This window comes from Sorex araneus, chromosome 2, assembly GCF_027595985.1.
Source record: "Sorex araneus isolate mSorAra2 chromosome 2, mSorAra2.pri, whole genome shotgun sequence".
Classification (NCBI taxonomy): Eukaryota; Metazoa; Chordata; class Mammalia; order Eulipotyphla; family Soricidae; genus Sorex; species Sorex araneus.
Genome location: NC_073303.1, coordinates 226,109,485 through 226,133,336, shown reverse-complemented (window position 1 = coordinate 226,133,336; position 23,852 = coordinate 226,109,485). Strand labels below are relative to the sequence as shown.

Below are 23,852 nucleotides of genomic sequence, written 5' to 3'. Positions count from 1 at the left end.
TCTCCTCACCCTGCTGGCGCTTTGATTACAGATGCTGGAGGGAGGGATTCACTTTTTTTAATTACACCTCAGGACCCTTGGCCTTGCCCCTAGGACCCAGACTGCGAGACTGGGGCTGAGTCCCCCCCGGAAAGAAGAGATACGGGAAGGTATTTCTGCAGCAAGCTCTCAGGCCCGCCCGCCCTTCCCTGCATATCCTGGCTCATTTTTGTTTGCATAATACTTAAGGATGAAATGATTCAAACATGGATCTTCAATCATAAAATGCAACTCAACTTTGCTTACACCATCTACTTAGTAGTGCTGACGGGCATATACTAAGCCTTTACTAATTTATTTTTATCTTTTTGTGTGCTACACAAAACTGACTGGAGTGATAGAACGCCTGGAGCTATAGCACAGCAGGTAGGGCGTTTGTCTTGCATGCGGCCGACCCGGCTTCGATTCCTCCGTCCTTCTTGGAGAGCCTGGCAAGCTACCGAGAGTATCTGCCCACACGGCAGAGCCTGGCAAGTTACCTGTGGCGTATTCGATATGCCAAAAACAGTAACAACAAGTCTCACAATGCACATGTTACTGGTGCCTGCTCGAGTAAATCGATGAACAATGGGATGACAGTGATACACCCAATGGTGCACAAGGAAAACGTCTAGCTCTGTGTTCATAGCCTGCTCCCTGTGGCCCTTGGGTTGGGGGCATGAATAGGCATATGGCACCATGGATCAAATCTACTTGAGTCACATGCTGGGTCTCTAAATTCATATACATTTAAACTTCTATTTTAAGATTTTTGGGCCCCACCCAATGGTGCTCACTCTTGGCTCTGAGCTCCTCCTGGTGGTGCTTGGGGGGCCATGTGAGGTGTGGGGGCTGGAACCCAGGTTGGCCACATGCAAGGTAAATGCCTTATACTGTCTTTCTAAATTCATATATGCCGAAAAAAAATTATAGTGGGGCGTTACACTGGGTGGTGTGCGGCCACTAGGATCACGCAGGCGACGTGGGGGCGGCAGCCACAGGAACTGTCACTTGCACCACATCCCCTGCTCTGCAGGCCTTTCACGGCCCTCCTCGGGTCAGGCCCAGTCCTCGCCCACCCCCGGCCCTGCTGATCACTCCCTGCTTCCTGCTGCAATCCCCTCAGCCTTATCTGCCTCATCGCCCAGCATCTGGCGGATCAACGGGAGCTGATTGCCAGCCGGCTCCGCCTCGGGCCTCCCTTCCCTTCACAAACAGCCTTCTTCATACGCTATAATCCTTTAGTAGCCCTTGCTTGTAACAGAAACACGCCTGGCAGTCGGCTTCCTGTTGGCTTGCTCTCCTCACTGACTAGCATCTCCTCCTAAAAGACTTTCTTGTGTTCTGGCTGAGGAAACCATGTTGCTTTTTCTTCCCAACCCTTGCCAGAAACTCCGTCCCCTAAGAAGTCATAGATTCAGGTGTGTCTTAGAGTTCTCAGAATCCAGAAGCGTCTGGTTCCACCTTCCACTGACTATCCCCATATGCGGGGGGGCGGGGGGGTGTCTCTCCACTGGATTTTATGGGGGAAACCAACAGGTCCAGACACTTAGATCCTGTTTTCTTCTTACTAATCCTTAAATCCTGGTCCCCGGTTTTCTGCCTCTAAGCAGAATTTTTTTCCCTGACCCATCTAAGCAGCCTTCCTCTCCCTACAGCATCCTTCCGCCTGAGGTCACGGGGGGCTATCACTGGTGGTATGTATCTTCCTTGATTTTCTATTGTAGGAGAACGAGGTTATTTCTGCTTTCAGATCTCCAGCTGGCGCTGAGGACCAGGATACTGTAGGTGGCCCTGAACTCAACATGTTCCTGGATGCCACCAAGGAGTCTCCCAATGGTCCTTTTCTCCCCAGACCAAGCCCTCCTGGCTCACCAGTTAGGCTTTCACAGGGCACAATCACAGCATTGAGCTGGGCTGGAGACAGGCACTGCCCTGCACTTGACCTCTCCTTTGTTCAGATCCCCACTCTCACTCCCAGCAAGTGGGGAGGGAGCATTTTCCCAGTGAGGGGTGCAGAGGGCTAAATGAGGAGGCAAGTTCCCCCCAGTTGGTGATGCCGTGTGGGGACAGTGAGAGGCCTTAGCAGAGCAGGAGATGGTGAACGTGTGTCTGGGTACCAGAGGAGGTGGACACTACCAATTTGCTATTTAATTGTAAAATTTTTTTAAAAAGCACTCTTTTTGGTTTGGGGGGGGGCTCAAGGATTAGGTGATGACCAGGACCACACCCAGGTCTCCCGCACACAAAAGCAGAACTCCAGCCCTTCAATGAACTCTTAAGCCCATCATTACCACTGAAAATACCCACTGTCTTGTCCTTTGTTTGTGGCCATATCCTGTAGTGTTTTCTGGCTGCTCCTTGCTCCCTGCCAGGCCTGGGGGGACTGTGTGGTGCCAGAAATCAAACCCACACATAGGCGAACGCTCTGTTGCTGAGTCACACCCCCGCCCCCCAAGCCAGGCTCTTCACCAGGGTAGCCTTGCACTCGACTGGTGTTTGGAACATTACACACCTCTTCATTACTTCCCTTCCGGAGTGCTGATGTAACCTGGCCAAGGTTATAGAGCTAGGTCAGCAGCAGAGCTGTCAGCCGCCTGCCTGCCTCCGTTATTCCTCCACCCCCCCAAACTCAGAGCCTTACATTAGGCCTACACAATCGGCCTCCATGGCTCCCGATTTCTATTCTGCACAGTAGCTGTGTGAACAAGCAAGTTTTCTGTTTGTTTGGGTTTGGAACAACACCCAGTGGGGCTTGGGGGGTCACTCTTGGTCGTGCCCAGGATACTATTTGGTGCCAGGGGTTGGATCTGGGCCTTGAGTCCTTGGAGCTACCTCCCAGCCTCCCCATGGCTTTATGTTCTCTCCAGGTTTCTCCTACGGGAAGTTTCTGAATCCCAAAGGGCACCTGATAAGCTTCTTCCAAGCTGCTCTGGGTGGAGTCAGCAGTAATGAAGCAAGTGTGGGAAGTGGTCAGAGAGGGCGACGCCTCTGCAGCACCAGCCCTGACCACTTTCCTTGGCAGCCCACAGGCCCCTGGCCCTGAAGGCAGTTTTCTCTTGTTTCTACGTACCTCGAACACAGGGCAATGTTGAGGCCAGGGAGCTGGGGAAGTGACTGCCAGTGCAACTGGCTTCTGCTGGACAAGCAGAGCTGGAGTCCATTTGGAAGCCCTCATGGACACTTGTAGGATTCGCCCCGGGAAGTTGCCAGTCTCAGCTCCTGCCCTTCCTGGGAGGAGCAGGGCCATAGCAACCTGTTGGGGAGGCCTGGGGAGTGCTTGCATCTTTCTTTTCATTTTTTGCTTTTTGGGTCACAGCAATGCAAGGAGTAACTCCTGGATCATGCACTCAGGAATGACTCCTGGCGGTGCTCAGGGGACCTTATGGGATGCGGAGAATCGAACCTGGATTGGTTGCATGCAAGGCAAACGCCCTACCCGCTGTGCTATCGCTCCAGCTTGCACCCTTCTGGTGAGCAGAGAGCCCCAGGACCTTTGGCTCTTGCACTGATGCCTCACCCGGTGCTTGGCCCTGGGCTTGAGCCCCCCTCCCTGTGCGGAGGTGAGCAGCGAGCACTGGAAAGGGCTGTCGCAGGGTTGTCGGAGACAGGCTGTTGGCTAACAGAGGGGTGTGTTCCACGTGTAGGCCCCGAACCCCAACTTTTGCCCCACGCTAGCTAGGTGGACACTGGGACTCTGCCATGTTGCCCACCACAGAGGTCAGGATCTGGGCTGCTGGCTCTGGGGGCAACTAAACTGCTTCTGCATCCATGAGCCTGAGGCTCAGATGAAGAGGGAAGTCGGGGACAGTCGCTGTGGCTGTGGTGAACACCCGCCGCGCTCCCCTCCCGCAGCACCTCGCTCCCCCCACCCTGCAGTTCTCCCCCCTCCCTCCCCCCCCCGACGGAGGACGGGGGAGCCGGGCTCCCCTAAGCCCTTCGCGGAGGCTTCTTACCCCCTTTTAGACGCAACGTGGCACGGCCAGGAGGGACGCCTGGGGGAGGCTTCTCTGTACAAGCGCACACGGGGCAGCACACACAAGAAAAGGCGACCCGGAAGGGGCGCGGGGGTGACTGCGAGGGGAAAGGGGGTCTGCGGAAGCCAGACGGAGAGGCGTGGTGGCTTGCGTGCGTGTGGACGGGGGCCGCCGTGGAGGCACGAGGCGGGGGGCTCTCCCATCCCGCCCCACCCAAGTCCCCGAGCTCTGGGCCTGCGTTTCATCCTCGGTGGAGAGGGTACCCGGGTGGGAGCGGTACCCGCGTCCACCGCCAGGTCTGGGTCGGCCCCTTCAGTTTACTGCCGAGGCGGCGGCGGCCAGCACAGCTGGACCAGAACAAGTTCCGAAGGGCGGGGGCGGGGGCGGGGATGCTGCGAAGCTCCCTTCCGTGGGGAGGGTCGCGGGGCGGTGGGAGTCGGGGCTGGCTTCGGCCACTTACCTTGTCGCTAAGCAGAGCCGCTGCCGCGCCGCCGAGCAGCTCGAGGGCTTCGGACGGGACAGCCAGAGGCGGGGCCGGGGCGGGCCCAGAGGGCGGCGGCCGCACCCTCCCGGCCTCCCCCGAGCCAGGTGCCGGGGCCCGGGGCCGAGCCCCGAGCCGCTCCCGCGCCCCAGAGCCGCGCCGATGTCCCCGACGGGCCCCGCGAGCCGGCCGCAGCGCTGGCCGACGTACCCCGACAGCGCACGATGCCCCCCCCACCCCTCCCCGTTGCTCGGCGATGCCCAGGCTGCGCGCCGACGGGCCCCGACAGCTCGCCGATGTCCCCCGGCTGCGCGCCCACATGTCCCGACAGTGCGCCGATGCCCCCCGCCCCCCCCAGGCTGTGCGGGGACGCCCCCAGCCTGAGCGCAGATGCCCCCGGCTGCGCGCTGATGCCCTCCAGCTGAGCTCAAGGGCCGCGCCGTGCCGCGCGGGCATGGGAGCTCCAGGTGCGGCTCCGGGCTCGCCCCGGGCTCGATGGGGAAACGCGAGTGGACTGAAGGCCCGGTCCCTGGTTTGCTTCCCATGGGTCCCGGGCGAAGGACTCCTCCCCTCCATGCCATCACTATTAACTGTGGCACCAACGATGCTAAGGGCTTCCTATCCGGAGCTCAGGGCAACCCCGGTGCCAACAGAAGCCCGGATGGGACGCTGCGATCCTACCGCGGAGGGGCGTGTTGATGACGTGGCTTCCCGCCGGTCTTACGTTAGAAGAGCTGTTGATTTTTGTTTGTTTGTTTGCTTTGTTTTTGTTTTCGAGTCACACCCGGAAATGTTCAGGGGCCCCTCCCAACTCTGACTCAGGGAATCTCTCCTAGCAGTGCTCGGTGGTGGTGGTGGTGGTGGGGGAACCCTATGGGATGCAGGGAGGGCTGACAGTTGGATGGGACGTTTCCTCGTTTTCTAATCTCGGATCTGATGATAGGATTGAGCTGCTCAGGCCGAGGCCTGTGAAGGAAGGAGTCTGGAGAGAGAGCAGGAACGCGGAAGTCTCATCCAGCCGGGAAACTGTGAACTGAAGGGGGGACTTTGCCTGATATTGATAAAGGTGGATGGACAAAAAGAACTTTTTTGGCGAAGGAATATTTTGTGAAAATAATCCCGTTTCAGAAGAAGGAACAAGCAGAAATTCACTTGAACAAGCCCCACTCCTGTCCCCAGCTGTCACCACCTTCCTCGTTCCTGCATGCTTTTCACCTTCGAAATGGTCAGAAGAATCTAAAACATGTTTTAGGGAGGAAATACATTTTAAAAAATCATTCAAGGGGGGCTGGAGCGATAGCACAACGGGTAGGGCGTTTGCCTTGCACGCGGCTGACCCGGGTTCTAATCCCAGCATTCCCTGAGCACCACCAGGGGTAATTCCTGAGTGAAGAGCCAGGAGTAACCCCTGTGCATCACCGGGTGTGACCCAAAAACAAACAAAAAAAAAAAAAAAGAAAAAACCACAAAACTACACTTCAGGTAATTGTCTGGCCAAGCTTAGTGAGACGAATTCTAAGAGAAAAGCAATGAAAAAAAAATTTTAAAAATCATTTAAGGACCAGCATGACTCAATGACCTCAAGCCCACCTACCAGTTTATGTCGAGACTTACTTCTTGTTTTTGCTTAGCCCCTTCTGTGCATCCTAAGACTTGCCTCTCATTTTTTTTTTAAAAAAAAGAAGAAAGTAGAAGGAGAAAGAGGAGGAGAAAAAGAAGGACATTTTTGGATGGGAGCAATGGTACAGTGGATAGGGTATTTGCTGGCACACTGCTCACCCAGCATAGATTTCCAGATCTCCATATAGTCCCTACTTCTGAGTGCAGAGCCAGAACTAGGTCCTGAGCACATCAAGGTGTGGCACAAACAATAGCACTGTAGCACTGTCCTCCCATTATTCATCGATTTGCTCGAGTGGGCACCAGTAACGTCTCCGTGGTGAGACTTGTTGTTACTGTTTTTGGCATATCGAATATTCCATGGGGAGCTTTCCAGGCTCTGCCATGCTGGTGGGATACTCTCGGTAGCTTGCCGGGCTCTCCGAGAGGGGCGGAGGAATCGAACCCGGGTCGGCCGTGTGCAGGGCAAACACCCTACCCACTGTGCTATCACTCCAGTCCTGACACAAAGAAACAAAAAAATAAAAGAGGAGGAGGAGGAAGAAGAGGAGGAGGAGGGGCTGGAGAGATAGCACAGCGGGTAGGGCGTTTGCCTTGCACGCGGCTGACCCGGGTTCAAATCCCAGCATCCCATATGGTCCCCTGAGCATGGCCAGGGGTAATTCCTGAGTGCAGAGCCAGGAGTAACCCCTGTGCATTGCCAGGTGTGACCCAAAAAGAAAAAAAAAAAAGAAGAGGAGGAGGAGAAAGTGAAGGAGGATGATTCTCGTCCCTCCTTTGACTTGTATAAATTCCCTGACACAAGGGACCAGGGGATAGGTTTGAGTCTTGTCCCTGCCTTCACTGTATTTCAGTCTATAATAAAGTCTTCCCCTTCTAGGAAAAGTCAGTGTGGCAATGTTAGTACTGCACAGTGGGTCTTAGTTCTGCTTTAAAATGGTGACCATGAAAAGATTTTACTTTTGCTGGCCTACTATGGAGGTTGGGTGCCCCCTGGTAAGAATAAATCAGCACCTGAAGGGCTAGAGAGATAGTACAGTGGTTAAGGTGTTTTTCTTGCACATGGCCGATCCAGGTTCAAGTTCCAGTGTTGTATATGGCTCCAAGAGCACTGCTAGGAGTATTACCAAGTGTAGAGGCAGGAATAATCCCTGAGCATCGCTGGGTTAACACCTAGAGACAGAGACACAGAGAGAGACAGAGACACAGAGAGAGACAGAGAGAGAGGAAGCATCTTGGTAGAGCCTTCCAGCTCCTTGCCTAGAGCTCAGCCCTGCTTCAGTCTCCCTGCCTGATGATTCAGTCCTTGGTTCATTCTCAATTTCAAAGGGGAACTGATTAAATAAAAGAGGATTCCGAGCTGAGTAACTATCACTCTAAGTGCTATGTCTTATTTGTCTATTGGTCTCATAAGGATTAAGGGCTTAAGATTTCTCCTCAATAGAACACGCTGTGTTGCTGGCGGGAAGCATCTGGAGTCAACAGGGAGATTCCCAGAGAGCAAGTGCTACTACCCTTCCACGTGGCTCGCCGCAACCTTGCCAGCGAAGTGTCCAGGGAGGTGGGTAAAAGTCTGCATAAGCTTCTGGTCCCCCAGCCCACAAAGGTGGCCTGAGATCCACTTGATCTGCACAATGTGGGAACTGATTGGTACCACCTGGGTTTGTGGGGGAGGCATGGTTTTCAGGCTGGTGCAAGGTTTTGTTCTTGGCAGAAACAGGAAGTCAGTGTCCCCTTCCGGCCCCCCTGCCAGCAAGATTTCCTAGGTTTATTGTCTATTCTCACAAAAAGGAATTTTAGAAATAGCGTTATTGAAAAAGGAAGGAAGAAAAAAATGGTAAAAGAGGGCTTTTCTGCTTCTTTAATTTTTTAGTGAAAGAGACAAATGACACAGCCAATGTTGGATTGCAGGCAAGCCCAGAAATGGAGTGGACACTATTTGCTCTTGTAATGATGATTTTATTGGCCTTTTCCCAAACTGCTGTGGCTTGGGAGCTTTCTAAGTAGATAAGAGGCATGTTGCAAGGGCGTTGGTGTAGGGAAAAGGACTTAGAACTTCTGGTGGTCTTTTTTCAGTCTTTTGTTTGTTTTTGGCTTTTTGTTTTGCTTTGGACCCTACCCGCCAGTCCTCTGGGACCATCTAGTGCCAAGATTGAACCCAGGGCTCCCAAATGCAAAGCAGCCCTCTCCAGCCTCCTTGATCAATTTACCAAGGCCTTTTGTCCCCACTGAAGCTCCTTGCTCCTGAAGGGGTCAATCCTCTGGACTGGTGCTCACTAAGTCACCCCCACAGGGATTCCTCCTTCAGGCTTTTGGGCAGGCCACAGAGAAACTTTTTTTTTAGATCATATCTTGCTTTCAATATTTCCCTAAACTCATTTCTTATCTTTCTGCCTATCTCAGCTAGTTGGAGTGTTGAGTGGCTAGGTCCTGGGTTTGAGTTCCTGGTTTTGAGTTCAGAGTTCCAGGAATTAGGTCTTAGGTTTTAAGAGTTCCAAGAAATAAAGGCAACATTAAAGGTCACGACTGCCGAGGTGCTCAAGATCAACTTGGTCTCTGGCTTCTGTTTCATCTCTCCTTAGAGGGATTCAGATCTGGTCAAAGAGATCTGAATTCTTGCTTTGTTTCTTGTTTTGATTCAACTGAAGATTGAGGACAGGGTTATAGGCTAATTGCTGACTGCTGGTTCCAAAATTTGTTTTTTTTTTTTTTTTTTTTTTGCTTTTTGGGTCACACCTGGCGAGGCACAGGGGTCACTCCTGGCTCTGCACTCAGGAATCACCCCTGGCCGTGCTCAGGGGACCATATGGGATGCTGGGATTTGAACCCGGGTCGGCCGCGTGCAAGGCAAACGCCCTACCCGCTGTGCTATCTCTCCAGCCCCTGGTTCCAAAATTTGTTAACAAGTACACTAGTGAGGAGTTAGAGAGATAGACAGGTTAAGATGCTTGCCTAGATAGCATGGATTAAGGTGCCTGCCTGATAATATGGGTTAAGGTACTTGCCTGGCTTGTAGTGGACCCTGGCTCAATCCTCGAGAGAGCCAGGAGCAGACCCTGAGCACAGCTGGGTGTGGCCCCAAAATAACAAAAAGCAGACAAAAGCCACAAATACACGATGAATTTATTTCCTGCTTGTACTTGATTCTTTGACTGAATTGAACTGTTTTGGAAGGTTGTATTTCTCCAGTAGTATAACCCCAAACCACAGAATAGGATTTTATTCGAGTCACCTGTAAACAAATTTACTTGTGAAACTGTCTGTTGTATGTTATGTAGCTGACTGTAATTTGAGCCGGTGAAGAGGCAAAAATGAAAGTCCAAGAAATAGGGACTTGACTTTGGTGTCTAAAGTAATTCCTAGGATGGTGGAATCTCTGAGTGCCTAGATAATAGTTCGCTAGGGAAACTGGAGTATCCCCGCGTGAAGGGTACTACCTTCTTGAGAGTGATCTGGGCTGCCTTCTTCAGTCACACTAGAGCAGCATGCTCGTAAAGTACAGACAGATGCTAATTTTCTATAGTACTGCTTGACCTAATACTACCCCAGGTTTAGGGAATTTTGTCCTAAGATGGCCCATATATTTTTGCACTATTTTGCAATTAGAACTGTTTTGCAAAAGGCAAGAGAAATGAGATGAAAACTGTTACATCCAATTTTTAGGTGCAAAGGAGATAGAAGCTTACAATCCAGTGAGAGGAGAAAATTTCCCATAAACTGGTTTTACTAGATTCCCAGACTGATTTCAATGACAAGTCACCATTCTAAACTCTTGAATACTCAGACTGCTTCCAGCTCTTGCCATTCTCCCTCCCTTAGGAGGTACATAGTTAGGTGGCCCCTTCTAGACTGGAAGGAGAACCCTCTGGGCACTCAGTTTGATCAAGGAGTCACTCAATTGCCCCAGACAGGGAAACCCTCTCTCAGACAGCTACCCAGTAGCTGACGAACAGACGAACAAGATCAACCAAAGGGTTCTTTTTTTATTCCAAAGGGTTCTTTTTTTTTTATTTTTGGGTCACACCCGGCAATGCACAGGGGTTACTCCTGGCTCATGCACTCAGGAATTACTCCTGGCTGTGCTGGGGAGACCATATGGGATGCTGGGAATCGAACCTGGGTCGGCCACGTGCAAGGCAAATGCCCTACCCGCTGTGCTATTGCTCTAGCCCCCAACCAAAGGGTTCTTTAGGTTATCTTTCTTCACTTTCATCTTCAATTTACACAACGGGGTAGGGAAAATGCCTATTTATTGTGTATATCCTAAGAGAATGGGATTTTTTTCTCTTCTGTATTTAACTCTAGTGTATTTAACATTTAATTCTTATAACCTCCCCCCGCCGCCCTCCCCCCGACACACATACACATCCAGGAAAGATGCTCAGGCCCCCATGATTTCCCCCTTGACCTCAAGGAAAGGAGGCTGACTAGGGAAGACCCCTTTGGAAGCTGTGAGTTTTGTGAAGCTGCCCCAGCGACCCAGACAGAGTCTGCCGCTTTTGAACCCCACCCTCAGCCATATATATTCACAGTGGGAGCCCTCTGTCATCCTAGAAAAAGCACAGGAACAACTGAATAGAAAAGAGGGTTTGGAGCTGGAGAAACAGCACAGGGGTTAAGGCGCTCGCCTTGCATGCAGCCAACCCAGGTATGGTCCCTTCAGCATTGCCAGGGCTGATCCTGAGCACAGCCAGTTGTGACTCCTATGCCCTATCTCCCCCTCCCCCAATTTTAAAGGTTACAAAGGAAAGAATAAAGGGCTTTAATGGCAGTGAAACAATTTAACTTGGAGAGGATGTCCCCCCGAATAGGGTGGAAAACAGCTTGAAAAAGAGGGATTTGGGGGTCTGATTTTATGCCCAGCAGATGCAGAGTGAGGTAAGGTAACTGCTTATCCATATTCTAGCAGTTCCGGAAACTCATACATATTAATGAGGGAGAGCTGTATGCATGTGTAATTGAAGAACATACAAAACCAAAAGACATATAAAAATGCTCTGCATCACTTATCATCTGGGAAATGCAAATAAAAACAACAATGAGCTCTCACTTTAGACCAGTGAGACTGGCACACATTATAAAGAACAAAAACAACCCATGTTGGTATGGATGTGGGGAAAAAGGGACCCTCATGATCCCCCAAACTCTATTAATCAAAGACATTTGCACTCCTATGTTCATCGCAGTACAATTCACAATAACCCAAATCTGGAAGCAACTTAACTGTCCAGGAACAGATGACTGGATAAAGAAACTATGGTACACAATGGAATACTACTCTTTAGGCAAAATGCAATTTGCTACTACTTGAATGAATCTAGAAGGTGAGGGACAGACACAGAATGATCTCTCATATGTGAGATATAAAGTAACATAGAGGAATAAAAAAACAACCAATGACAACAGAAACTGAAAACTAGTCTTCAGTAGGAAGCTTACCATGGATTCAGGGACAGGAAATGGGGAGGGATGAGGATGGGGAGGATTTTGAGACAGTGGTGGAAGGAAGTGGACACTCCGGTAGAGGGTGTGGTGCAGAAAGGAAGAAAGGAAGGAAGGAAGGAAGGAAGGAAGGAAGGAAGGAAGGAAGGAAGGAAGGAAGGAAGGAAGGAAGGAAGGAAGGAGGGAAAGAAGGAAGGAAGGAAGGAAGGAAGGAAGGAAGGAAGGAAGGAAGGAAGGAAGGAAGGAAGGAAGGATGGAAGGAAGGAAGGAAGGAAGGAAGGAAGGAAGGAAGGAAGGAAAGAAGGAAGGAAGGAAGGAAGGATGGAAGGAAGGAAGGAAGGAAGGAAGGAAGGAAGGAAGGAAGGAAGGAAAGAAGGAAGGAAGGAAGGAAGGAAGGGAAAGGAAGGAAATTAGGTAGGAAGACAGGCAGGCAGGCTACTAATAGTACCTCTGTGAACCCTGGGCACTGACAATGAAAGAAAATTTATAGTTTTCTTAGCAGACACTGGAGACAAACACTGTGTTAAACACCTGCTTCACTTTCCTCCAAGACTGACTGGACTAAGAGTATCTGGGACAACAATAAACTGGTCATTTTCCCAAACTTGGACAATCTCCTGGGAGAAATAAACCATACGCACAATTTCCTGTGCATGCCAAAATGCCTAGTTCCTCCTCCAAGAATAATTTTTTTTTATTCTAGGAAAAAATATATTTAGGTACCCCAGAAGTAGTCATACAAGGACCTGCCATTAGAGATACAAGGGAAATCCTTTTCTCCTTCCCCTCCACTTCTCTCCCCTTCCTTTCCCTCCCCTCCCCTCCCCAACTCCTCTCCCCTCCTCTTCCTTTTGTTTCTTTCTTTTTCTTTTTTTTTGCTTTTTGGGTCATACCCGGTGATGCACAGGGGTTACTCCTGGCTCTGCATTCAGAAATTACTCCTGGCAGTGCTCAGGGGACCATATGGGATGCTGGGGTTCAAACCCAGGTCGGCTGTGTGCAAGACAAACACCCTACCCGCTGTGCTATTGGTCCAGCCCCTTCCTTTTGTTTCTTTTCCTTTCTTTTTTCTTTACCATACCTGAGAGTGCTCAGGGCTCACTCCTGGTGGGCTCAGGGAAACAAATTGGGTTCTGGGGATTGAACTCAGGTTGGCACCGTGAAAGGCAAATGCCCTCTCCATTGTACCATCCTTCCAGCCCCTCCCCTTCTTTCCTTTCACCCGAAGGAAGGAAGGAAGGGTGAGCAGAGTCAGAGTCTGGTTTGTGGAGCCCGGGCAAAAGAGTCGCCTCCAGGCCCAGGGAGATGATGCAGGGATGCATGCAGTGCTTGGGGTTCTGGGGCCCCTCCAGTGATACCAAGGCCATGGGTGTCAGGGATCCAATTCTAGACAAGGCAAGTGCTTCATCATTTGAGCCACATTCTGGCCCCTATGCCCAGAGATTAAAAAAATGACTGCACATTAGGAGTAATGATAGTAATGACAGTTGATGATAGTGCACTGAGGGCTTGATGGGGCTGGAGCAATAGTACAGCAGCAGGGCATTTGCCTTGCACACAGCCAACCTGGGTGTGATCCCTGGCATCCCAGATGGTTCCTTAAGCACCGCCAGGAGTGATTCGTGAGTGCAGAACCTGGAGTAAGACCTGAGCATAGCCAGGTGTGGCCCGAACCAACTCCCCCAAATTAAAAAATAAATAATGACATTGAGGGCTTGAGACTGAGAGCAGGGATTCAGGCATTTGCCTTGCATACAACAGTTATAGTTCTACCCCCCGCATCTCACATGGTCTCCCAAGCACCACGGGGTGACTCCCAGAGCACAAATCTGGAGTGGCCTCCGAGCACGTCTCACCTCAAAAATGACATTGGGATTGGGAATGTAGCTCTGTGGTGAAACACATGTATCACATGTATGTAGCCCTGAGTTTGAGCCTTAGCACCACAAAATGAATCCAAGGCAAGAGGAAGCACTGTAGCACTGTAGGTAGCACTTTCATCCCATTGTTCATCGATTTGCTCGAGTGGGCACCAGTAACGTCTCCATTGTGAAACTTGTTGGTACTGTTTTTGGCATATCGAATATGCCACGGGTAGCTTGCTAGGCTCTGCCGTGTGGGCAGGATACTCTCTTCAAGAGGGACAGAGGAATTGAACCCAGGTCGGCCATGTGCAAGGCAAATGCCCATCCCACTGTACTATCGCTCCAGTCTGCAAAATATACATATACCACAAAATATACATATAAATCATCATCATCATCACCCCCTTGACCGTCGAATTTCTCTAGTGGTCTCAGTAACCTCTCCATTTGTCCTATCCCTGAGATTTTAGAAGGCTCTCTCTACTCTGCCTTCCCAATGATGCCGCATTGGAAGCTCTTTCAGGGTCAGGGGAATGAGACCCAGCTTGTTACTGGCTTTGGCATATGAATACACCATGGGAAACTTGCAAGGCTGTCCCATGAGGGCAGGAAACTCTTGAGTCGCTTGCCAGTTTCTCCCAGAGGGAGAAGTAGTTTATAAGATATCGCACGGCCGCTTTTTGGCCTCGTGCTTCTGGAAGCTTACTTTTAAGTCTCTGGATGTTGGCCATTGATGGGATTACACACACCTAGGTTCCTCTGCCGGTAGCTTCATGTGTGAGGCTTGTCCGAACGTGCGGAGAGGGGCCTTGAACATGGCTGTGGCTAGGTTTCAGAGGTCTTTGGCTGCCGGGAGTTCTGCTTGGGGCAAGGAGAGAAGCTGGAGTCCATCCCCTCCGAGGGGCCCCAGGGAAGACAGCCAGGTGTGCGGACAAGAGACTCTCTATACATATAAATAAAATAAATAAAATGACATAAACTTTAATTTTTTGGGTGGTGTGGTTTTTGGTTTTGGGCTTTTTTGTTTTGGTCTACCTGGTGATGTGTAGGGGTTGCTCCTGGCTCTACATTAAGGAATTACTCCTAGTGGTGTTTGGAAATTTATATGGGATACTGGGGACCATTGCCCAGTTGACCCCATGCAAGGCAAGTACCCACTGTACTACTGCTTTCAATTTCTTCAAGAATCGAGACATGGGTGTCTTCTAAAAAGTCCCAATTCTGCAATTTCTTCAGATTAACCTGTTGTAATTGTAGATCAAATAAACTCATCTTCCTCCAATGAGGAGAGAGAGAGCATAACAGGTAAGGTGCCAGTTGGCACCCGGGTTTGGTCCCTGTCACCACACGGTGTCCAGAGCTTTGCCAGGAGTGATTCCTAAGCACAAAGTCAGAAGAAATCCCTGAGCACCACCATGTGTGGCCCCAAAACAAAAACAAAAACCAAGTACTCTAATGGGGGTGGAAAGATAGTGCATCAGGTAAGTCAGTTGGCTTGAAGTGGCCGACCCAGGTTCCTGAGCCCCACTGGGTACTCAGAGCCCAGAGTAAGCCATGAGCATGGCTGGGTGATGCTCAAAAACCCTAACAACCAAAAAAGGTCATCATTAATTAAAATCCCCAGTGGCTTCCCAGTGCATTAAAATGAGTTAGAACCACTTTCCTCTGACTTACAGAACCCTGACATGCTCAGCCCCCTTCACAAGCCTCTGCTTCCCTCCCTCCTCACGCCCTTGTCCTGCACCCCCACCCCCCAGTTCTGCATCTGAGGCTGTATGACTCCCTGTCGGCCCTCAACCTCAATTTTCACAGGTGAAAATCATATAAATGGGGGTGGAGGGGACTTGGCAGAAGACGAGGAGGCCAACTGGTAAAACCCAGGGCCACAGGCAGAAAACAAGACGGAAAAGGAACCATGGAGGGAAGGAGATTGGGAAGCGCTGTCCAGTGATATTGTATTGGTGTTGAATTTCTTGAGTAATTTATGGTTGTGTTGAATACAGTATATACACAGATATATGTGGGTATATTGTATATAGCTCTACTTCGATTACTGAGGACCACAGATTTGTTATTGGGAGACGCACACGAAAATGCTTAGGGGTGAACTATAAAGCCTGAAACTTTCAAAGAAACAGGCAAACCTTCGACAGTGAGCAAATCCAAGAGAAGGGCCCATCGGTGTGTACAGCAGCCATTCTGTTTGTTTGTTTGGGGGCCACACCCAACAATGCTCAGGATTTACTCCTGTCTCTGCACTCAGGAATTACTCCTGTAGTGCTCAGGAAACAATATGAGATCCCAGGGATCGAACCCGGGTGGCCACAAGCAAGGCGAGTGCCCTGACCTCTGCACTATTGTTCTGACACACAGTCACTCTTTTATTATTTTTTTGTTATCACATCATTTTGTTTTTCTATTTTTTGTTTAATTTTCTTTATTTTTAATTATTTTTAAATTTATTTTTTAAATTTATTTTTTATTTTTACTTTATTATTATTTTTTTACACAGTCACTTTTTAAAAAAAATTTTGCTTCCCCCCCTTTTTTTCCCCTTTTTTGGGTCACACCCAGCAATGCACAGGGGTCACTTCTGGCTCTGCACTCAGGAACTACTTCTGGCAGTGCTCAGGGGACCATATGGGATGCTGGGAATTGAACCCGGGTCAGCCGCGTGCAAGGCAAATGCCCTACCCACTGTGCTATTGCTCCAGCCCTTACCCTTACTTTTGAAAAATTCTCTTTATTTTTTGGGGAGGAGATACACCCAGTGGTGCTCAGGGCTTTCTCCTGGCTCTGCACTCAGGGATCACTTCTGGCAGGCTCAAGGGACTGTATGGGAAGCCGGGATCAAACCTAGGCTGGTTGCATTTAAAGCAAGTGGCCTGCCTGCTGTACTATCTCTCTGGTCCCAAAATGGACAACTGATATTTTGAACTAAGAATATTTGGGAAATAAGGCAGGATGGGGAGAGAACCCCATCCTGTGGCTCAGGAGAGAACACAAGCTTCTCTGGAGTCCCCAACACTTAAAGAAAAAGGGAGATTAGTTTTAAAGAAAAGTCTTAATTTCAGACATGTTCTAGTTACTCATGTATCACTGTATCACTGTCATCCCGTTGCTCATTGATTTGCTCAAGCGGGCACCAGTAACATCTCCATTGTGAGACTTGTTCTTACTGTTTTTGGCTTATCGAATATGCCACAGGTAGCTTGCCAGGCTCTGCTGTGCGGGCGGGATACTCTCGGTAGCTTGTCGGGCTCTCCGAGAGGGGCAAAGGAATTGAACCCGGGTCAGCTCAGTACAAGGCAAACACCCTGCTCACTGTGCTATCGCTCCAGCCCTTCAGTAAAAGTAGTACTTAGGGTAAATCATACTCATGTATATTTTTAAATATTAGTTTTTAAAAAATGCAATTTCTTGGCTAGGGCATGTGTATCTCAGTGGTACATCACACGCGTTGTATGTGTGAGACCCTAGGTCTGTCCCCCAGCACCACCACACAAAGATGCAGTTTCTAGAGATTCAGGAGATCTGAGTCGGGCACTTAAATCTGTGATTCTTTTTTTATGTGGTGACTTGGGTTAAACCCAGGGCCTCAGATATTCTTCATCCACTGAGCAACATGCCTTGCCTATAAACCTGTTTTTAGTGACCCCAGCGGTGATTCTCAGTCAGATCCTGGACACACATGAGAAAGAAGGAAGATTCTGGTGAAACACAGAAGTTTCTGTTACCCCATGGAAACAGCATTTCTGTTATCCCATGGAAAGCTGGCCAGAAATTTCAAGCAGGAAGATGTCAGAGCCTTTTTATGGAAATGGCAGAACTGGAGAAGACTAGAAAAGAAGACTTAAAGTTCAGGACAGATTTTGCCTTCCTTGGCTTCTGACAGCTGGAGGGCTCCTAAAGCCAGGAGAACAATGCATTATGAATTCTGCTCTCATAATACCAGTTCTGATACCCTACTTTAATCACTTTGTATAATTCTCCTCATCTGTAAAACGGAGCATATTAAAGCATTCCCAGAGGCACAGTGGGTAGGGCATTTGACTTACACGCGGCCGACCCCTGTTTGATCCCCAGCATCCCATATGGTCCCCAGCACCACCAGGAATAATTCCCGAGTAAAGATCCAGGAGTAACCCCTGAGCATCGCTGGGTGTGACCCAAAAAGCATTTTATGTATGTATATAGGGCATTCCCAATTTCTAAATTGCTGAGCCTGGAGTCTTAGGTGCAAAGACTGCTATGTTGGTTTCTAGCCAGAAGGTGGCAGCATCTCTTTACTTTATTACCAAAATTATGGGAAAGACTTTTTTCCAGCTGCCTCAGGGTTGCCTTCTGATCACTGTTATCACTGTTATTCCTTTGCTCATCGATTTGCTCGAGTGGGCACCAGTAATATCTTCATTGTGAGACTTGTTACTGTTTTTGGTATATCGAATACGCCACGGGTATCTTGCCAGGCTCTGCCGTATGGGCGGGATACTCTCAGTAGCTTGCCGGGTTCAGAGAGGAGCTGAGGAATTGAACCCGGGTCGGCCGCATGCAAGGCAAACGCCCTACCTGCTGTGCAATGGCTCCAGCTCTGGGAATGCTTCCAGAGCATTCCCAGCATTCAATATGGTCCCCCGAGCACCGCCAGGAGTAATTCCTGAGTGCATGAGGCAGGAGTAACCCCTGTGCATTGCTGGGTGTGACCTAAAGAATAGAAAAGAAAAAAAAAAACAATGCCTTCTGATACTTGTTTAATTTAGGTCCTATGCTTTATACCAAGGATTCATGGTAAATTAGACCTGATGAGCTATAGAGAGAGAGGGAGAGAGTGCAGGAGTTAAGAAGTCTGCCTTGCACGTGGCCAGCCCTGACTGGGTGTGCTGCCGTGTATGTTCCCCAAATCGAAGGGTGCAGCCCGGAGCCATCCCTGCCCGGTGGGAGTGGCCAAGCAGAACTGCATGCTCAGACCCTCACGCTGAAACTCCAGCCCAGATGCTGAGTATCCCCGGGGCTAAGGAGGAAGGCCCCCAAATCAGCTTTGCGGGCAGAGATGGAATGGGGCTAAGATGTTCCCCTTAAATGCAACTGATCGCCGTCATCCCTGGCACCACACAGCCCACAAACCACCCCGGAGACACTCCTGGGCACAGAGCCGGGAGTAGCCCCTGAGGACTAGGGGGTGTGGCTCTGCCCCCGCCAAATGACCTGATGGCTAACCTCAAAGATCAGTTGGTCAGAGAGGAAAGTCAGACAGATGAAGAGGTTACTAGTAATGGTATTACTAATAAAAATCTTCTCTATGACTTTGAGCAACTTTTTGTTCCTGTTTCAACTTAAGATGGGAATAGTCATGGTATATGTTTTAGGATTACTGTGGAGATGCAGTGTGGGGAGGGGCAGGAGTGTGGTTTAAATGGATCACACATGCCTCACATCTTCAAGGCCCTGGGTTCGATCCCTGGCATCTCACAGCTGAGTGTGTCCACCTAGAGATCCCATCCACCCGGACACATTTAGGGTAGCTGCACCTCAGAAATTATAAAGAGAAAAAATTTCAAAAGACGAGGGGGGAAATGAGTGAATTTGGTCTGGAATGTGTTTCAGCAGTGAAGTCCAAGTCTTGTCTGTGAGTTCTGGATCCAGTGGCCAGGACCCCTGGTGCCATAACAGAGAGAGGAATCATCAGTGCATCACAGCCAAGTACTAGAGCATCCCAGAGAAGTCCGAGAGCACCACACCAAGTGTCTAACGCCCAGTCATCACGGAAGCATGAATGAAGGGCAGGGAAGGGCACCCGGGAATGCCAGGTTATTCGACAATAAGTGACGAGATGGAAAGACACTCGTGGTTCTCCCTGGCTGGGAGAGGCCCCTAGGCTGGAGATAAAGGGGAAATGCTCCCGCTCTGGTGAAGCTGCCCTGTCAGTGGGGACCAGCAGCTGAGCTGACGGAGATGGCCCTGGAAAGTGGAGCCCCTGGCCGGGCTCATTCCGGCTCCTGCAGGCCCCCATCACCGCCAGGGTCGGGGTCACCAGGGTTGAACTCAGTGGAGGAGCTGGGCTCTCTGTGCAGACGCAGACAGGCTGCTTCTGAGCTCGGGTCCCCCCACCCCCACCCCTAGACATGTGCTCCACATCTGGGACACACAGAGTCCCGGCACCGGCAGCCATTTCTGGGCAGCAGGGCCTGGGGCTGTGAACAGGAGGAGGAAGCCCCTGGGGACACACAGGGCCCTCTTGGGGAGGACACTGGGCTCTGGCCAGGCATAGCTAGAGGCTGAGACAGTCCTAGGGCAGGGAGAGCCCAGGGACACTGACCTGCAAATAGCCAGAGTTTTGTCCCTGTGTCCGTTTCTCTGCTCTGTCCCTTGGGGCCTCACACAGCGACTGCTCTCCACACAGAGCGACACTCCCTCTCCGCCTTCCTGGGAGAAACAAAGCTCGGGAAGGACAAGTCACTTGCTCAGGGTCGCTGGGTCCTGCTGCTTCTCCCCTGACTGTCTCCATTTTACCTTGGCCTCTGCCGTGTCTCGCCCAGACACTCGCTGGGATTCTGACCCCTCAAGACCGCAGCTCCAGAAGCTGCTTCCCCGGCTGGGCTCCCTGAGGCGGCTGCTGTTTGGCACTATCGGGGTCCAGCTGTGGGCCTGGCTCCCCTCCCAAGCTCCCCCAGCTCATGCTTCCTCACTCGGCCACTCAGCTCTGGGTTCAAGGCCGACACACAGCATCACTCCTGCCCGTGACCCAAACCTCCTCACACACCTTCCCTGCAAACCTCTGCTTCTTCTCTCTCCGGCTTTTGGTCTTTTTGTTTGTTCTCTTTGGGGCCACACCCAGCGATGTTCAGGGGTTACTCCTGGCTCTACACTCAGGACTTACTCCTGGTGGTCCTCGGAAGACTGTTTGGGGTATCAGGGATCCGACCCTGGTCAACCACGTGCAAGGCAAGAGTCCTACCTGCTGTACTATTGCTCTGGCCCCAAGCCAATTTTTTTTCAAGGATAAATTTAGAGTGTTGAAACTCCCCCCGCCCCCGCCCCCAGTCTGGCCACCACCTGGCTCTGCCCTCAGGGATCATTCCTGGTGGGCTTGGAGGACCATATGGGGTGCTGGGGATCAAACCTGGGTCAGCCGCATGCAAGGCTAGTGCCTTATCTCCAGAGGCCTCCCCAATTCTTTCATTTTATTGCTGGTTTGGGGGCTATACCTGGGATTAACCTGTACAGTGCTTGGGGGTCATTCCTAGTGGTGCTCAGGAAACACTCATCTCTGACTTCAGCATGCCAAGAAAGCTCCCCAGTCCTGTGAGCCATTTTCCTAGTCCCCAAAATTTCTTTTTAAATCTTGAATGGTGCTTTTAAAAATATAAGAGAATGTCTAACTTGCAGATATTTAAATGTTGTGGGGTTCCAGTTGTCGTGGCTAGACTTTGCCATCTTCTGAAGGGTTACATGAGACTTGGTTGCAATGCAAGAGTTTTAGGAAAATTCAAAATCCAGTTCCAATCAAGAGGAGCTGATATTAGCCTCAAAGAGACAGGGCTGGTATTGGGCTGTAATTAAGAAAGCTTAAGCCACATCGATTTATTGTAACCTGCTTGTTGGATGATACAAGGATGGTTTTCATCATGTCTGTTACAAAGTCATCTCACAAGCAAGGATGTGGCCACATTTATGTGTTCCTGCTCCTAGAAAGAACTGGATTGGGGTGGGCACATGTATCCTGGGCCCTGGGGCAGTGCTCACTGGAGCAGGGGTCTAATTCCTCAGGGCCACTGCAGTGGGCGGGAGAGCAGCTGTGGTTATCTGTGCTATGTAAAAGCCTCACCAGGGGACTGGAGAGATAGTGTAGCAGTTAGGGTATTTATCTTGCATGTGGCCATCCTGGACTCAATCTCCAGTACCCTATATGGTCCCCTGAAGCCCCCAGGGATAATCACTGAGCACAGAGCCAGAAATCAGCCCTGAACACCACCAGGTGTGGCCTCAAACAAAATATAAATTCTTTCTTTCTATTCTAGATTCCAGAGAGAGAGAGAGAGAGAGAGTGAGAGTGAGTGAGTGAGTGAGAGAGAGAGAGAGAGAGAGAGAGAGAGAGAGAGAGAGAGAACAAAGAACAAGTATTGGTACCAGACACTCTTGAATCTTCCTACATTAGTAGAAGACTCATAAAGGATTACTATACAACATGATTCTTTTATTTGTCTTTTTTGGTTTGGGGTCACACCTTGAAATACTCAGGGATTACTCCTGGCTCTACCATGCTCAGGGATCACTCCTGGAGGAGCTCAGGGGACCCATATGGGGTGCCAGGGATCAAACTCGGGTTGCTTGTGTGCAAGGCAAGTGCCCGAACCATTGTACTATGGCTCCAGTCCCACAATTCTCTTTGTCCAGACTAGTGTGTTTGCTACTTTAAATACTGTAGAAATGACTCTGATAAGCGCTACACTTCAGAGGTTATAGATTTTGTAGACTTAACCCAAGCCAAATGACAACCTATGGGGATAAATCAAACTGTAGAGTCACTGAAATTTATTATTTAAAATATTTATTTAGTTATTGCTTTTTCTGATCAGCACCTGGCAGTGCTTAGGGGTTACTGAGCTCAGTGCTTGATGGACCGTGCGTTCTGCCAGGCACTGAACCCAGGCCTCCCGCAAGCAAAAAGCTCTTCAACACTTTGAGCCATCTCCCTGGCCCTAGTGTACATTTCTAATGCGTAATAAAGTAAAGGAAAGTCTGACTCTTTTGTGGGGTGCTTTAGACCACACTTGATGGCTTAGCCCTTGCTCTGTGACTGAGGGTCAATTCTGGTGGTGCTCAAGGAAACATTTGTGTTGCCGGGGATTTAACCAGCATGACTGCGTGCAAGGCAAGTGCCTTACCCACTGTACTATCTCTCCAGCCTAAGTATGACATAAGTTCAGAATAAGCAAAAGTCAACAGAAATTATTTATTTAAAAAGTATGTCTGGCTTTTCAATTCACCATCTGCACTGGAATCACCACCAAGACGCAGATTTTTGTGAAAACCCTTACAGGGAAGACTATTACTCTCAAGGTTCAACCCTCAGATACAATAGAAAATGTAGAGGCCAGGGTTCAGGATAAGGAAGGAATTCCTCTTGGTCAGCAAAGATTAGTCTTTGCTGGTAAACAACTTGAAGCTGGACATACTTTGCCTGACTACAACATCCAAAAGGAGTCCACTCTTCATCTTGTTTTCAGGCTTCGGGGCAGCTCTAGGAAAAGGAAGAAGTCTTACTCCACTTTCCAGAAGAATAAACAGAAAAGAAAAAAGGTTATACTGGCTGTCCTGAAATACTAGAAGGTGATGAGAATGGCAAAATCATCCACCTTCTCCAGGAATGCCCTTCAGATAAATGTGGTGCTGGAGTCTATATGGCACCTCTTCAACAGACATTACTGTGGCAAATGTTGACTGACATCTTGTTTCCACAAACCAGAAGACAAAGAATTACTTTGTATGGGCTAGTAGAGGACATGAACTCCAACATTGATTGTTAAGTTTTGGTCCATTGATTAAAGAGTGATTTTAAAGCATGAAAAAAAAGTAAGTCTGAGGGTGCTGAATAATGTAGAAACCTCCTTGCAAGTGTAAGATTTCATCTGACCCCCAGTAATAGTCATGCCACCAACGGGCTAAGCAAATTCCTGGAAGCTCTACTGTTTGTGCTCCCTGGTACCAGTGGGTCAGGTCACACTGCAACCAGGTGTGTGTGAGCACCCCAGAGGGATGCAACTCCTGGCAAGCACTGCAACCCAGCCAGGAAGTACACTTCTGAGATCTTGGCATCAGTGCAACCGGAGGATTTAAGAGATCACGAGCGCTGCAGCTGACAAGCCCCTCAGCAGTGTGTGAGCCCCACACAGCGTGTGAGCTCCGAGGCCAAGGGTGTGCGAGGCTGGGCCGTCACAACAAGGCAGGAAAGGGAAGGAGGGAAAAGAAATAAACATACATGCTTATGCGTACCTTTTGGCAGTCGGCCTTCATCAGTAATAATCAATAATAAGGTAACATTAGGGGCACCGGGTGACAGCTCAGTGGTTAACCAGCTTGGCTGCATGCAAGGCAGGTGCCTTCCCCACTGTCCTATCTCTGCAGCCCAAGTATGACTTATGTTCAGAAAAGCATAGTTGGTTAAGGAAGCTCCTAGCAAGCGTGAGGCACAGTGTTTGATACCCTGAATGTAAACATCTGGATCAGTAGCAAAGATTCTAAATTTCAGGGCCAGGAGACAGGACAGTAGTTAGGGCACGTGCTGAGCATACACGTGAGCCAGTTCCATTCTTGGCAACACCTACTCCTCTGAGCATCTGAGAAAAGGCCCCCGAACCTTCTGGGAACCGTTAGTAAGTCGCCTTCCCCCCGCCCCCAAGGTTAATCCCTGATGGTCTTTTGGGGGGCCACACTCGATGCTGGGATTAA

The 23,852-nt window shown here is 49.9% G+C and overlaps 1 protein-coding gene and 1 pseudogene across 1 annotated transcript in view; one reads left to right on the top strand and one right to left on the bottom strand.

The window, feature by feature from the left end:
* The window catches only part of GALNT6 (polypeptide N-acetylgalactosaminyltransferase 6), a 41,865-nt gene extending 37,366 nt beyond the window's left edge, over window positions 1–4,499 (bottom strand). Inside the window, exon 1 of the mRNA XM_055129636.1 lies at window positions 4,456–4,499. The gene's annotated coding sequence lies outside the window, so the exon portion shown is untranslated. The remainder of the gene's footprint in view (window positions 1–4,455) is intronic.
* Window positions 4,500–4,795: 296 nt separating this feature from the next.
* LOC101538313 (ubiquitin-40S ribosomal protein S27a-like) lies at window positions 4,796–22,898 on the top strand (annotated as a pseudogene).
* Window positions 22,899–23,852: the final 954 nt, after the last annotated feature.